The 12,711-nt window shown below is 45.2% G+C and overlaps 1 protein-coding gene across 1 annotated transcript in view; it reads left to right on the top strand.

Annotated features, from left to right (window-relative positions):
- Window positions 1-12,711, top strand: part of PPP6R3 (protein phosphatase 6 regulatory subunit 3) — a 3,115,682-nt gene that overhangs the window by 324,018 nt on the left and 2,778,953 nt on the right. The window lies entirely within an intron of this gene.

A 12,711-nucleotide genomic window follows, 5' to 3' on the forward strand; every position in this document is an offset into this window, starting at 1 on the left:
TGAAAAGAAATCTACACAGGTCTGCACTTCCTTCCATGCTGCTGGCAAATTTATGCACAGTGGAGAACAAGATGGACTATTTAAGGATGGATCTTTCCACACAATCTAAGGTGAGAAGCAGTTATTTACTTGTGTTCACTAAAGCTTGACTGAACTCCAGTATAAATGATAGCACAAAATAATAACATCCCCTCCGCATACATCGTACTAACAGAAATCCGTGTCTCTGGCAAATCTCATGGAGGGGGGTGTTTGTGTGTGTACATACATCAACAACTGGTGTACAAACTGAAGTAATAGTCTCTCACTGCTCAGAGAACATTGCTGAAATGCAGACCCTTTCATTGCCATGGAATTTCAATGGAGTGAACGTAATAGCGGTTTACATCCCCCCCTAATGCTAATACCAACTTGGTATCGAACATTCTGTATCTGTCAATAACTGACCTCCAGAATAAGAACCCTGAGTTTGCCCATATAATTGCAGGTAATTTCAATCAAGCTGACTTGAAATCCGTATTACTCCATTACCATCAACACGTGAACTTTGCAATGGAAAGAGGGGGGGGGCACTCTGGATAAGGTGTACACAAGTGTGAAACTGGCCTACAAAGCAGTACTTTATAGTCTGACCTTCCCGGTAAACAAATGTAAAATAAATAATAATTTGGCCATCATGCTGCTTCCTGCATACACACCACTGCTGAAAAAGCGACAAACCTACGACCAAACAGGTAAGGATATGGCCTGAGGGAGCAGTCTTGCCACTACAGGACTGCTTTGAATGTACAAACTGGTCAGTGTTTACAGATGCAGCTGCAGTGGCCTATATTTCAAAATACATTGATGACATAACAGTCATCAAATGTATCACCATGTGCGCTAATCAGAAACCCTGGCTGTCTGGTGAAGTATATAAGCTCCTAAAGGCACAAAATGGTGCATTTAAATCAAAAGATAAGGATGCCTTAAGAGAGGGTACAGCAAATCTAAGTAGAGGTATAAAGGAGTCTGAGGACCTACGGATATACTCATCTGACCAAAAGGGCTTCAGACGTCTCTGGTAAGGCATTCAAGCCATAACAGACTGCAGGCCTGGATCCACCCCATGTGATGACAACACAATTTCTGAACAAACTAAACACCTTTTTCAGCCGATTTGATATGGACTACAATACTGTGCTAAATAAGCTCCCTGTCGAACAGGGTGAGAAGGTGCTGTGTCTAAGAACATCTGATGTTCTGAAGACCCTGAGGCGAGTAAACCCAAGAAAAGCAGCTGGTCCTGATAATAATATAATAAGGATTCTAAAACCGTGCTACCCAACTGTACTAACTGATATATTCAGCACATCCCTGTAACTAGCCATTATACCCAGTTTCTTCAAAAATACAACAATCATTCCTTTACCCAAAAAATCTCATCCAACAAGCCTAAATGATTACCAGCCAGCTGCTCTTACATTAACAGTAATGAAGTGTTTTGTGTGGTTGATCAAGAACCATATCTCTTCAAGCCTACCTGCAACACTGGAAACATATAACATTTTGCTTCTAGATCTAGCTGATGCAATAGCTATAGCACTTCATGAATGCTTGGCACATCTAGAGAACAAGAATTGCTATGTCAGTATGCTGTCCATCAATTTTTAGTTCTGCCTTTAACACAGTCATCCCCCAAACTCTGATATCGAAGCTGATCCGGCTGGGCATCAGCAACCCCCCATCTAATTGTATATTGGATTATTCTCATCAACAGACCCCAAAAAATATGTGTGGGAAATAACAGTTCAGTCAGTATTACATTGAACACAGGTGTCCTTCAGGGCTGTGTCCTCTGCTGGTCACCTTGACACACGACTGCATGGCCAAGCATGAATCCAACAAAATCAAGTTTGTGGATGATACCAGTGTTGTAGGTCTTGTCAGAAACGGTGAGGAAACCGCCTACATGGATGAGGTGGAGCATTTGATAGGTTGGTGCGACAACAACAATCTGGCCTTAAATGTAAGCAAGACCAAAGAATTAATAGTGGACTTCAGGTGGACTCCAGAGATGCATCAGTCTCTGGAAGTTAAGGGGGCAGCACTGGAAAGAGTCAAAAACACCAAGTTCCTGGGGGGTGCATATCTCAGATAACCTAATCTGATAGATTCGTATTATCTGCACAGAGAAGAAGGCACAACGTCTGCACTTCTTATGGAAACTGTGGAAGGCAAACCTGTCTTAGTCCATCTCAAAGCCTTCTACAGGGGGACCATCGAGAGCATCCTTTCAAATAACATCATAGCTGGGTATGGTTAATGCAAAGCATCTGACCACAAGGCTCTCCTGAGGGTATTGAGGGCTGCAGAAAAAGCTATTGGTTCCTCACTCCCATCCATGGATGATCTGCATGAGACTCTGTGTGGGAATGGCTAAGAAGATAATCAATGATCCCACTCAACCTGCCCATGACAAGTATGCCTTTCCTTGGACAGATGGTATCGCAGCTTACACTACAAAAATGTAGACTGAAGAGGAGCTTCTTCCCTCTCTTCATAAGGCTGCTAAACTTGAATGCCAGGCATGACCGCACATAATTTGATCAATATGCCACTTGCTGTGAAGTATCTGCTACAGTAATCACTCTTGCAAATTGCTTCAATAACTAGTACAGTTGGCCTGATTTCTTACTCTGTTACTTCCCGAGTGTGCAATAGTCTCGAATGAGTCATCACTCCATACATGTGCAATGTGGACATCAGAATATATCATACTACTACTACTACTACTTCTTTTGGCTTTTCCTAGTTAGGGGTTGCCACAGCGGATCACCTGTCCACTTATGATTGGCAGTGGAGTTTTACGATATCTAGTTGCCAGCCCGGCGCCCAAACTTCCACAGAAAGCACACAATACACATGCACTCATGCTAGGGCCAATTTAGAGTGTCCAATCCACCTATAGCATGTCTTTGGGATGTGGGAGGAAACCGGAGCACCCAAAGGAAACCCATGCGACCACAAGGAGGACATGCAGACTCCGCACAGAAGGCACCCCAGCCGAGGATAGAACCAGAGAACCTCTTGCTGAGAGGTGGCAATGCAAAGCACTGCACCACCAGAATACATCTTACTGCAACTGATGAAGTAAAAGCAAACAAATGACCAAAAGTCCTTAAAGGTCCAAGCTGCACAAATAAAGCAGAAGAAATAAAACAAGCTGGACCACCACGACTAGAAGCATTTAATTTAATAAAAGATGAGCACTTTCATGTTCTAAACAGACTTAAATATATAAATTTAACTAATCACATTGTAAAATTAGACTATAGAATGTGAAAGAGCTCATCTTTTATTAAATTTGATGCTTCTAATTGTGGTGGTCCTGCTGGTTTTATTTCTTTTACAACTGATGAAGTGCAATACTCTAAGCAATCAAAATGTGAAGTCAGTCTTGCAATTCTTACCAGTATTAACTTGAGGCTTTTCCCGGTTAGGGGTTGCCACAGCGGAACTCTGGTCCACTAATGATTGGCAGTGGATTTTTACGGTGCCGAGTTGCTAGCCCCCCGACACCCAACCTTCAGAGAAGGCACACCCATTAACGCACACACCTGCCTGCATGTTTTCAGATGTCACTCGACTGCGGGGAGGACATGCAGACTCCACACACGCTTCAGCTGAGAATTGAACAGTAGAACCTCTTGCTGTGAGGTGACAACGCTAACCGCTGCACCACCGCAGTATTACAATTCCGCCTAGTATAATATTGTTTAATGTTTTCCTGTCCAATTGTGGTAATTACTGTATGTGCATTAGTCTTATGGTCATTCAAACTGTGTGTTAGTTATATTTTGCACGGGGACCAAAACAGCATAATTACGTTCAGCTTGCACTGCTGTGTGTATCTGATGGACAATAAAGTTAAATTTGACTTAGATTTGACTTGGTCATACATGTACTAAATGAAAGCTAATGGAATCAAATACTGCATTACAGGAAGTAGCTTGTTAACTTATAGCCTTGGTCATTGACATTAAGCATCATACAGATTGTTGTAGCCCAACACAATGCATTTCACACCAGTGTGCCTGCAAAAAACAAGTTGCATTAAAAATGCATTCATAGTTAATATAACTTGAAACTCGTGGACTTCATGCTATCCCTTATATTCACAGTAAAATAATAAACACACTTGTCAAAAGTTAAAACAAAGAAGCAAAGGATCATATGCAAAGAACATGGTCCATACTGTAAAGCTCCTGTTTACTATAGTCAGTTTCTTTGCACAGTAACTCCTCTGGGATCCAGGACACGCAGACACACATGACCACGAATTACAGCACGTTGTATGACTGCATATATTCATATGTTTGTTATTAAAATGAATGAGCAAGTAACATAAATCATGACCAAGAAGTAAAAGTGCATGTCAGTTTGTTCCAGTCTTAAAAATGATGAAAATATAAATAGGGAACAAAATGCTATTCACTGGTTACCCTCACCAGGTGTATTTGTTCTACTAAGTATTTTAATATGCGCTATAATCTCAGTAAATAATTTTTAGGATTTGTACATTTTGATCATTTTTATTTAGAATGCCATTTTCTTTAGCTCTGTGATTGTTTTAATGTTGCCTTCATATATTTGTAGCAACACGCATCTTGTTGAGTACCAGGAACTACCATATACACTACATATCCATGACAGCATTAATTTTACTTCACCTTATGCTGAGGAGAGAAATATAAATATGACTGCACTTTTGGGAGGGGTTACATAAGCCTCTCATTCTGCAAGCCATTCTCATCATCTGAAAAACTAGAGTTCCCAAAAAAATAAATTTTAAATGTTGAAAGAGAGTCATCTACTTCTGATTATGGTTTTAATGAACTGTAAGTGTGCTACAGTTCTATAACAGCTCAAGGGGGTTAGCACTGCAGCAACATAACTGGGAAAATGTAATGCAGGAGGAATTCTAACTTTTTTGTAAAAGCAGAACTGTGCTGCATCGTAGGGGGTAGCGATAACCTAACAGGAGTTATAAAGGTGTGTTGCTTTTGAGCAAATACAGAATATTTCTGCAATGCCCAGGATGATGAAGCACCTGTTTCCACTACATACACTGGTGAGTAGTAGAAGTAGTTTGCAAAAAGCAGTGTCAGTGGCGTATCTGGTAGCATACACCTTTGTCGCTGGAAGAGCAGAATGCTGTTGGTTCTAGTGTAATTCCAATTGACTAGATTTTTGACACTGCAGGGAGGAGTGTTACATCCCTGTGTGTGCCATCCTCAGGATGATATATTAAATTAAGGTACCATCTGCCTGCATTGGAGGTAGATCAAATGGATGTGAAAGATCCTCGGCACCTGTTGAGAAAAGTAGGTGATCTCCATTGCCCTGGCCACATTTTCTCATAGTGTAAATGTCACCTCAGAGACCACTAGCCTAGTGGGACTAACCCAGTCAACAAAGAATAAATAAAAATTGTCCTTTGCAAGTTCTTTGAAGTAACAAGTGTCTGTTATAGTACCTGGTTTAAACTGACAGCTTTGACACCTGATGAGGAATGTGTGAGAGGTTCCATCAGTTCTTGAAAGTGCATCTTGGCCTTAAACTGCAGTTCAGCTAATATGTCTGGCTGAGGATTTGCAGTTATTGTAAATATTGTAGCAACTCTGAGCATTGTATACCAGGGTAATGCGGGCTTTTAAAAAAAAAAAAAAAAGTAATTTTCTAAAAGCTGTATAGCATGCCCATGATTCCCATTATTGCCATTCTACCTTAATGATAGGAGGACTGTATGAAAGTAACTTGCAACAGATTCTTGAAACTTGAAGAAAAGTGGTAAATAAGGCCATGACAGGCCCATAACTATCATTTTATGGGGTCTATGTTCAGCCATCGAATAAATGTTTAATCAAATGGCTGTTTATCTAACTTTACTTTTACCGAACAGTCATATCTAAAACCATCAAATGGCCATAGCTGGCCAACATAAAGGAACTACAACATACTACTTACTTACCGATAACTTGACTACAAGAAAACCTGCCCTTCCTCCCGCACATTAGTGCCTGATGTTCACCGAATCCTTCTGTTATGGGGGACTACACCCCCCCATACCACCCGCTAGTTATGTATACCAACTCTGAGGTTGCACTAAATTGGGGAAAGGGCAGGTTTTCTTACAGCTAAGTTACTGGTAATTTCATTGCGTTTCCTTCATGTTGGCCAAGTATAACCATTCGATGGTTTTATTTTCAAAGATGTGACTGAGTAAAAGTAGCATTCTATATTTAATGTTCGATTTAATAGCCGTTTTTGATGTAAGATTGATGTTATGGCTGAACATTGACCCCATTTTATGTAGTTGGAAAAAATATAGTAAGAAGCACTTAGAGAAACTTGCACTAAAATAGCTCTGAATGTAAAGTGAATAAGAAACAAATGATGTTATGTGGTCCTATCTCGCCTACATTCTTTACTCACGGGTTCGGCTCCAACCCGGCCATCTTATTTTTCTAGCACAAAGTCTCTAATTGGCTGGGCTAACCCAGTATCCCAAGATGCACCTCGCCCTAGCCCCAGATCTCGTTTGCCGCTCGTAGAGTTAGGATGTGGTCTTGCTTGGCTGTGGCTAAATACCCTTTTTTCAAAACTTTTCATAAATCTTTAGCAGTCTGTTTCTTGTAAAAAGCTATTTTAATAGCTAGTTTTTCATTGTGAGTGTACTGTGTAAGCAAGTAGTGTTTTTTTTTTGTGGTATCCCTCTGTTTTGGCGGGCTAGGCCCGTTTAAATTAGAGGACCTAGTCCTCTCGTGTGTTGTTTTTTGTGTAAACTTGTGTTTTGTTTGGTCGATAGTTAATTTCCTTGCTGCACCAAAGAAATGTTTAAATTAGAGTTTCCTTGGTTGTTCGTAGTTTGTTTTTTTCCCGCCTTCCTCTTGTGTCTTTTGTCGGTTGGGTGGGTGCTGTGAACTACTATGTCTAAAGAGCAGAAAGAGCATAAACCCTCTGGGTTTAAAAAAATGCTCAAAATGTGTCTTCAAGATGTCCATTACAGATGGGCATTCTATCTGCGTTTATTGTCTTGGTGCCATTCACCTGCAAGAGTCCTGCAGTTTTTACCACGCTTTCAGCCCGAGGGTACTGCAGGAAAGAAAAAATAAGCTGATTTTGAAGGGCCTGGTTAAGCCTTCTTTAGAGGAGTCCTTAGACTCTTCTTCTAGTACTAAGTCTAAGACTTCCAAGGCCAAGAAAAGATCTCCGGCTCCATCTGTCTCATCGGAGCCCCCGGAGGAGGTTTCGAAAGTGAATACTGCCTCCTCGGCTCCCTTGTCCTCGGGGCCGCAGGAGGCATTTGTTGTACTGGAGTTGACCTCGGCCCCGATATTATTGGAGCCTATTCGGAGCTGGTCACCCAGTGTTAGGCATGAGTCTCCGGGTAGGATATCCCGATCTCCTATTTCCTCCAAGTCCTCTAGGCTGTCTGATTTGGATGTGGATAGGGTGGTCCAGAGGCTCCTGCAGTCGCCATTGTTAGCAAAATTGTTCTCGGCTCCGACCCAGTCCCTATTCTTGTACCAATGATTCCTCCTCAGAGTACCCCTGTCTCATCTGAGCCGGAGTGCTCCGTGCAGAGTGATTTTCTCGTGTCTGCTCCGATACCCCTTGCGAGTTTATCGGAGCCGATGTCTGCTCCAACCATGTCGGTTCCATCCTCTGGTTTCGGTACTCTGGTCCAACCAAAGGGGGATACCACGGTACTCTTGTCGGTTCCGAGCCTCCCTCTCGGTGCATTGGCTTGGGGAACCCCGACTCCGGTTGTGGTCTCGGTCGGTCCTTGGATTTGGGGGGGACCTGCCTTTGAGGCCATGAGGCGCGCACTGGCCAGATCATCAGTTACATGACCCGGATCCAGTCACTCCTTCCCCCCTACACCCCGGCTAGAGCCTCTGACACCCCCATATCCGTGGATGGCGAAGCCCGAAGGTTGGAGGATGCCCCCATGAGCGGTCCCCAACTTTCTGAGGGCCCCTCGGTGTCGGTGCCTGAGGAGCCCCCTAGAAAGAAGTTGTGCAAGAGGAAGCACATAGACTCCCAGGACGAGTCCCTCACTTCCGATAGCGACCTCGAGGAGTCAGAGGGGTCTCCTAAGTCGTCCTCCGTTGTCTTTCTCTGACATCCTGGAGATCTTGAGGCAGAGAGGCGACTGGCAGTCCAAGACCCCCTCTGAGGAGGAGTCTGTATTCCTCAAGGCCTTCGGAGCTCAACCCTCTACCTCCTGGGTGTCTCCACCCTTCGATGAACTTCTGGATTTGATTTGTCAAAGGGTGTGGGAGACCCCTGATTCTGTGGAACCGGTGCCCAGATGTCCAAATAAGTTTCTTTCTGCACCCCCGGGGAAAGAGTTTCTGTCCAAAGGGGTTTCCGTAGATGCCTTAGTGGTGGCGGCGGCAGCCACTCAGCAGGAAGTTGCAGAGGCTTCTTCTTCCGTCCATCCTCCTAACAAGGAGTCCAGGAGTATGGACCAGTACGGGAAGCGTACCCTGTCTTAAGCGACCTTTACTTTGCTGTCGCTGAATTATCTTTGTCATTTTACTCTGCTCCAGAGAGATCTCCTTAAGGAGCTAGGAGACACTCTGACGGGTAACATGCCTGAGGCGGTAGGGCAGACTGTTAACACCCAGTTGTCTACCCTCAGTTCCATTGTCAACTCGTCCATGAGGCTCATATCCTATGCAGCCGAAGGGGCGAGTAGGGCAGCTAGCTCCGGTGTAGCTCTCAGAAGGCAAGCCTGGATGTGCCTGTGCCACTTCGCGGAGGCCTTTAAGTCTTCCTTCACTGACGCCCCCTTTGATGGGTCCTCACTCTTCGGGACCAAAGTAAAAGACACCCTCACCAGATGCGAACAGGAGGGGAAGACCCTATCTGCCGTAGGGGCCCGATTTCTCTCTCCTTTCTAGGCCCTACCCCAAGGTTCAGGGAGGAGGGAAAATGTGGTTCAAGAAGTCACAGAAGTCTTTCCCTGCCGCTCAAGGCGAGTCACCCTCCAGAGGCAGAGGAGGAGGAAATTCTGGAAGACACCGTCCTAGAGGCAGAGGAGGCCCCCGCAACTCAGGAGACTGTGATTCCTTTCGCGGGTCTTCCTTTCAGCGTTCCTGAGGTGCTGCCCGACTGTGCTGTTCTGGAGCCAGTCGGGGGCTGAATTTCGTTGCATCCGGAAGCCTGGGAAAGCATCACCCAGGATCTTTGGGTGCTTCGAATAGTTACCGGAGGTTACACTATCCCCTTTTTATCAACACCCCCTCCAGTCAAAAGAATCCCGGACGTTCCACCCAGTCAATGGGATCAAGCAGCACTAGAAGTTTCAAAGCTGCTAGAAAAAGGAGTCATCCAACCAGTCCCCTCAGACCATATTGGATCATGAACTTACTCGAGACTCTTTTTGGTGCCGAAAAGAACAGGGTGACCTGAAGCCCATTCTGGATCTCAGCCGATTGAATCACTACGTTCTGAAGTCCAAATTCCGAATGGTCACTCTTCAGTCCATTTTTCCCTTGCTGGAAAAAGGAGTATGGATGTGCTCCATCGATCTCAAGGATGCCTACTACCACATCAAGATGGACAAGGCATCCAGGAGTCACTTACGCTTCCGGTTGGGAGCCAGTCGCTTCAAGTTTCGTGCCCTGCCCTTTGGTCTCACCACAGCCCCCAGGGTGTTTACCAAGTGTTTGGCAGTGGTGACTGCTCACCTGAGACATCGGGGATTCCAGGTGTTTCCATATCTGGACGACTGGCTTCTCACCGCCCCCACCAGGCATCTCCTCATTTAAGCCAGGGAGGCTACCATTACACTTTGTCAACAACTAGGAATTACCTTGAACTGGGAAAAGTCTGCCTTGCTGCCCTCACAGCGTGTTGTTTTTATAGGCGCAGAGCTAGACTCTAGTCAAATGCGGGCCTTTCTGCCACAAGAGAGGACGAGTGCTGCAGTCTCAGATTCACACATTGTTGCCCCTCAAGAGAGTTCAGGCCAGGTTAGTTCTCTAGCTCCTGGGATCCATGGCTGCCACCATCATGCTGTGCCTCTAGCCAGGTTACACATGCGGATCCTACAGTGGCTCCTTTCATCCCAATGGTCCTTTCAGAAACTTCCTCTTTCCCACTTGATACTTCTCACGGAACGGTGCAAACAGGACCTCCGCTGGTGACTATGTTCCACCAATCTGGACAAGGGGAGGTGCTTGATTCCTATGTCTCCAGTGGCCACGGTGACTACAGACGCCTCCCAGATGGGGTGGGTAGGCATTATTTTGGCAGGACGCTCCAAGGCACGTGGCAAGATCACGAGGTACACCTACACATCAATATTCTAGAGATGAGAGCGTTGTTACTAGTGTTGCGGGCACTCCAAAGCTCTCTTTCTCTGGGAACGATTGCATTTCACTTGGACAGCTTGTCCATGGTGTGGTACCCGAACAAGCAGGGGGGAACCAAGTCTTATCCCCTCTGCAGAGAGGCCATGCGAGTGTGGCATTGGGCAGTGTCTTCCCAACGGGTTTTAGTGGCAGCGCACATTCTGGGAAAGACCAACGTGACAGCGGACAGGCTGAGCAGAGCTATTCTGATGCCTTGCGAGTGGTCCCTGAACAACCGAGTGACGGTTCCGATTTTCAACAGGTGGGGTCAGCCTTGCTGCAGTCTCTTCGCCATCCCTCTCAATGCCAAATGCAGCAAGTACTTAACACTGATCCCCCCACAGGGGGAGTCCCTCAGGGACGCTCTAGTCCACGATTGGCCCTCCGGTCTGATCTATGCTTTCCCTCCATTTTCTCTGTTACCAAGAGTGATTCAGAAAGCCATATCCTTGGGAAGCAGGATGATTCTAATTACTCCACATTGGCCTTGACAAGTATGGTTCCCTTTTCTTCAGCAGTACGCAGTGGATGGTCCTTGGACCCTGGACCCAGTGCCAGACCTACTGATTCACATGTCAGGACAGCTCCATTCCTCCCTGCGAACCCTCAGGTTGACAGCCTGGCTGCTCCACTTCCATCACTAGTTAGACGACATTCCTTTTCACCTGAGGTGGTACACGTCTTGTCTTCTCATAAGTCTTCCACCAGAAGGATTTATTCCAGCAAATGGAAGAGATTCTCCATTTGGGCTCAGGCCCAAGGTTTGGACCCCTTCACAGCCCCAATTCCGTCGGTCTTAGATTTTTTAGCCATGCTTTTCCGACAGGGCTCCGCGCCTGCTACCATTAAGGTGCAGCTGGCTGCAATTTCCAATTTTCATACATCTTACGAGCCTTTTCTTATGGGCCGTAAACTTTGTAAGGCCTTCTTGAAAGGCGCCTGGTTACTTCGCCCTCCTGTTTCAGAACCTGTCATGCCATGGGATCTAAACCTTGTGTTACAAGCTATCACTTCACCGCCCTTTGAACCGGCTGCCACCTGTGAATTAAAATTTCTATCTTGGAAGATGGCTTTCCTAATAGCCATTACATCGGCCCGAAGAGTATCAGAGATTCAAGCTTTGTCCATTAAACCTTCGTATTTGACCTTTCATAAGGACAGAGTTTCCCTGAGACTTAACCCGTCCTTCCTTCCGAAGGTGTCATCCACCGTTAATCTTCATCAGTCTATTGAGTTACCAGTGTTCTTTCCAAACTTTTCCAATAAAGCAGAGTTTAGATTTCACCAGTTGGATGTGCACAGGCAACTAAGATTCTGCTTACACAGGACTAAGCATATTAGGAAGTCTGATCAACTGTTTGTGTCCTTCTCAGAAAACAGAACAGGTTGTCCTATTTCCAAGAGCACAATTTCTAAATGGATTAAAGATGGTATTTCCTTTATTCGTCAGCAGGCAGAAATTTACCTTTTCCCGTCAAAGCTCACTCTACCAGGGCAGTGTCTACATCAATAGCTTACCATGCCAGGCTTTCATTAATGATATTTGTGCTGCGGCCACCTGGGCCTCTCCGCACACCTTTATTACTCATTACAATTTGGACGTGGCTTCTAGGGGTCGGGCTTCCTTTGGTTCCATGGTTCTCAAGAGTATTTTCCTATGAGCCGCCCTGGATAAATGTGCTGGGGACGCTGTCCCATGAGTAAAGAATGTAGGCGAGATAGGACCACATAACATCGGGTAGTTATGTACTCATCATAACGATCAATGTATGTGGTCCATCTCGCCTCACATTCTTACGTACCCTCCCACCTGCCCCCTACCTGTAGGATTTGGAGGAAAATTGGCTCTGAGAACCCTTCAGTGTCAGTTGTTTTTTCTTTCCTTTCTGGCTGGAGCTCCTTCCAATGGCGGTTGTGTGTGGGGTGTGACTGGAATGGCTGCAAACTAGATCTGGGGCTAGGGCGAGGTGCATCTTGGGATACCGGGTTAGCCCAGCCAATTAGAGACTTCGTGCTAGAGAAATAAGTTGGCCGAGTCTGAGCCGATTCTCTGCTCCGAACCCGTGAGTAAAGAATGTGAGGCGAGATGGTCCACATACATCGATCGTTATGGTGAGTACATAACTACCTGTTTTTATTTTTTAATGAAAAAAAGTGTGTTCAGTTTCAATGTAGAGGTTTCTTGTAAAATCATACTGTCTCACTTGTAGAAGCCCCTATAGTCAGCAGTTGTCAATTATGACTGAGATGTCTGTCTGATTGGTACAGAGAGAACCTGCTCTTATTTTGATAGTTTACTGTA

This window comes from Protopterus annectens, chromosome 3.part0 (assembly GCF_019279795.1).
Source record: "Protopterus annectens isolate FY-2018-M chromosome 3.part0, PAN1.0, whole genome shotgun sequence".
NCBI lineage: Eukaryota > Metazoa > Chordata > Ceratodontiformes > Protopteridae > Protopterus > Protopterus annectens.